Here is a 4612-nt window from a genome sequence, read left to right on the forward strand (position 1 = left end):
AGACCCAGAGTCACAGATACAGAGAACAGATTGGTGACTGCCAAAGGGGAGAGAGGTTGGGGGAAGGGGATGTAACGGATGAAAGGGACCAAGAAATACAAACTTCCAGTTATAAAATAAATAAGTCATGGGGATATAAAGTACAGCATGGGGAAGATAGTCAATAATATTGTATTAACTTTGTATGGTGACAGATGATAACTAGACCTATTGTGTAATCATTTCGCAAGGTATTCAAATGTTGAATCATTATGTTGTACACCTGAAACTAATATAATATTGTATGCCAATTATACTCAATAATTTTTAAATAATAAATAAGTAAAAAATGAAAATAGATGGCCACACATCCTCAAATGCCAACATTTGTACTTGAGACTTAGAATCTGGAATGAGTCGATCAGGTAGAATGCAAAAATCTTTTCTAGATTTCATGTGCTTTGTCCACAGTCCTCCTTAAGTGATCTTTCATTTAAACTCATTATCCTTAAAATCATATACCCTCCAAGTTACCCTTTTCATTTCTACTACTAACTCAAGGGCTGTATGGAAAACCTGTACTCCTGACTAAAAGCTGTAAATCCATTAAAATAAATTTTAATTTCAAGAAATGTCAAACTTATACTGTATATAAAAGAGATAAAAAACAAGGATTTACTGTATAGCACAGGGAACTATATTCAATACCTTGTAATAACCTATAATGGAAAAGAATCTGAAAAAATATATGTGTGTGTGTAACTGACTCATTTTTCTGTACATCTGAAACTAACGCAACATTGTAAATCAACTATACTTCAATAAAAAAAGAAATGTCAAACTTGGATATCAGTACTATTTTAGGGACTTTTTTTGCATATTTTCTCTTTTCTGAAAAAAAACCTGACTTTCCTATCTGTACGTAATAACTATATGAAAAAGGAACTGCATGTGAAGAATTTCTGGCCATTGAGATATCTGGTACCAGCAGTGCTGTGATTTTCCATCCATGTGCAAAGGTTTTTACTGACCTATTTTTATGTGAAATGTGCTTGGAGCATAAAGTTTCTACAAATCCATTATATTCCCTAACTACACTGTTCTTTCATCTTCATTCAACTTATGTCTCCATTAGAAGAGAGAAAGAAGAGGTGCTTCTTCATGTTTTGAAAACGTATATGCTTGTCACTTTTTTTAATACACTATTTTTTAGAGCAGTTTTAGGTTCACAGAAAAACTGAAAGGAAGGTGTATTTCCCATAACCACACATACACAGCCTCTCCCAATATCAACATCCCCCCACCCCGACAGAGGGGTACATTTGTTATAAGTGATAAACCTACACTGACACATCGTTACCACCCCAAGTCCATAGTTTACATTATGGTTCTCTCTTGGTGTCGTATACACTGTGGGTTTTGACACGTATCCACCATTATATTATCTTACAGATTCATTTCACTGACCTAAAAATCCTCTGTGCTTATCACTTTTGATGCTGAATTTTGCTTAAAAACATTATCTGCTACTAGCAAAGATATTATAAAGTAATAATTTTTAGTGAGGCAGATATGTTAATCCAATATATAGGTTTAAGGACCCTGTTAAATGGCATATTGCTTTGTTTATCAAATATGATTATACATATGCTAATAGACTCCTCATTCAAATGGCCCTTAAGTTCAAATCATATATTGAGATAGCAAACCAACAGGGACAGAAGTACTGTTTGTATGTATGACAGTTATTGCTAAGAAATATCTGCCCATTTGGGGACGGCAGTGTAGCCTGAGAGCGCCTTCTGGTTGCCAAAAATAAAGCCATTATTATTTCCACTATAGCAACACAGGTCCAGATGTTATAAACTCATCTCTCAGAGTGTTTCCCAGGACTCGAGTCCCAAGGTATGTTCCCTTTAAATAGGACTCTGTGGTCAAATTTGAGAAATGGTACATACTGTAGTTTTCTTAGGGTGAGTTACAAAGTATATCTGCCATTTAAAAATTCTGTGAAGTCCCACACCAAATAACTTGTTTAATTTCACTTAACCCAGCATTTTGCACTTATTTAACCATGGAACACTTTAGGGATTTTAAAAAAGCACCACATAGACTGGCTGGGGGAGTTTTTTGGAAATGCAGGTTCTAGTTAAATAAAATAGAATAAGATAATTCATGACATTAATATAAAAATGTAATGCATGTATAATTTATTGTTTTATAGTTTACTTTCCCCTGTATTATATTTCAGTTAGGTGTGATGTTGTAAAATAGTGAATTTGAAAGACCATGTTCAATGCTTAATGGAGTTCTTCAGAAGTCTCACCAATTATTTATTAATAGTTGCAATAAATTCATGGTAGTACACATTGCAAAATTATGAGCAAAAACTCAAAAGCAATAACCTCAAATTCTACTTACTCTAGAATATACTAATACATATACAGAGAGGATATGATCACCTAAAATGCATATCCTGCAAGAAAAAAATCTATTGTGCCAAATACGTATATAAAACAATCAAAGGATTTGGAGGATTACAGATTCTAGTTATATATTTTTAAAATAAAAGTGACAAAAGATAATTCCTTTACAAGCAAACTACTTATTTTCATCATCTCTGTAATGGGAATAATGCTACATGCCTTGAATGGTTAATAAGAGAATTAAATGACATGATACATAAAGCACCTAGTCCCATACTTCATATTTAATAATGTATCCAAATTAATAAACTTTATTAAAATTTTCTGTCAAACAAATCATTACAAAATTTGGTTTTACGCATACTGTTAAGCATATGTATATAAGAATATTAAATAATCTAAGGAACAGGCAATGCTCACAGTGAAATATGAATGATCAATATATTCCCAACATTTAAACTATTCCTTCTATTCCAAAATGTAACTATTCACCATAAAGGCTTTGATTATAGCTTTTAGTCCACAAAGGAGATTTTCTGTGGGTTATAATAATTAGGGTTTGTATCCTAATTTTCTGGTATGATAGTAAAGCCTACTAATTCTAACAAAAAAGCTCAAATACAAATTTATGATTGTCTACAATATTTATAATCAACGCATGCATCTGTAGTTATGCAAAGAATTTAAAAGTAAACAATAGGTTTCTTCTCTCATGTACCCTCTCCTTCCCAATTCATGGATATATTTCAACCACTAATAATAAATTCAGAGTCTGGCCAAGACCATCCAGCTTCCATCATAGGACAATAGCTACATACACACATCCAATTTCTCAACATTATACATACCTGTGGGAAACAACTAATACCGCTATAAAGACTATAGTGAACTCTTCAGAATAGTATTAAATCAAGAGAATGGCTTTTACATATATTGGTTACCAATTACTGGACACAATTTTATTAATTTTTAATAATACATGTATTAAAGAAATATAGGAATTACAGGAAGGTCAATAAAAATCATCAATAATGGTAGTACAGATCAATATCCTAGTAAAATTTTTGTTGTATATATGTGTGTGTACACACACAGAGTGAAAATGTACCATATGTATTTGCTTTTAATTTATATGTAACATTTATAACATATATGAGGTATGAGTTACAATCATCCCTCGGTATCCATGGGTGACTGGTGCCGGGGCCAAATCTGCATATACTCAAGTCCTTTATATAAAATGGCCTAGAATTTGCATAACCTATGTACATCCTCCCATATATTTTAAATCATCTCCAGATTATTTATAATAGCTAATACAATATAAATGCTATGTAAAAGCTGTAAATACAATGTAAATGTATGTAAATAGTTGCCAGGGCACACTACAAATTCAAGTTTTGCTTTTTGGAACATTTTGGATTTTTTTTTTTCTCAATATATTCCATTCATGGTTGGTTGAATCCTCAGGTGAGGAACGCACGATACAAAGGGCCAACTCTACTAACATTTAGAGTGGTAGAACTGTATGAATACCTTAATCCGTATTATCAATTTGTCCTCTAGAAATATTGTTCCATTTCCATTTAGTGATCCCAACAAACAGTTCTTTTTTCTACAAAATTCTTGACTACCTTGGATATTTTAAAAATCTCTGCCTTTTTGAAAAACAAACAAAACACCTCATTCTTGTCTTAATTTGCTTTATTTTGACTACTTGTAATGAGGAACATGTTTTGATATGATTATTAGCCTTTTTTCATTTTGTGAATTGTTATATCATGATCTTTGCCCATTTTTCTTGGAGTTTTGTCTTTTATCTTTTTATATTTTTATGACTTTTTATATAAAAAATATTAACTTTTTGCATTAAACATGTTCTGAAAATATTTCCTAGTCTACATTCTGATATTTTTTCCCCAAATTTATTATCATAGCACTTATTTATCAGCGTTCGTAATTTAAAAGAAGATCTTTAATTTCCACAAGCCATGTCCTATGAGTATTAATAGTGGCTTTAGTCTTACGAACACTTCATTCTTGTATTTGTTCTTCTTCTTAGTCTGTAACATTTTAATTCAAAAGAAACTTTAAAATAGCTTAGGGCTTCCCTGGTGGCACAGTGGTTGAGAGTCCGCCTGCCGATGCAGGGGACACGGGGTCGTGTCCCGGTCCGGGAAGATCCCACATGCCGCGGAGCGGCTGGG

This window comes from Lipotes vexillifer, unplaced genomic scaffold, assembly GCF_000442215.2.
Source record: "Lipotes vexillifer unplaced genomic scaffold, Lipotes_vexillifer_v1.1 scaffold1165, whole genome shotgun sequence".
Classification (NCBI taxonomy): Eukaryota; Metazoa; Chordata; class Mammalia; order Artiodactyla; family Lipotidae; genus Lipotes; species Lipotes vexillifer.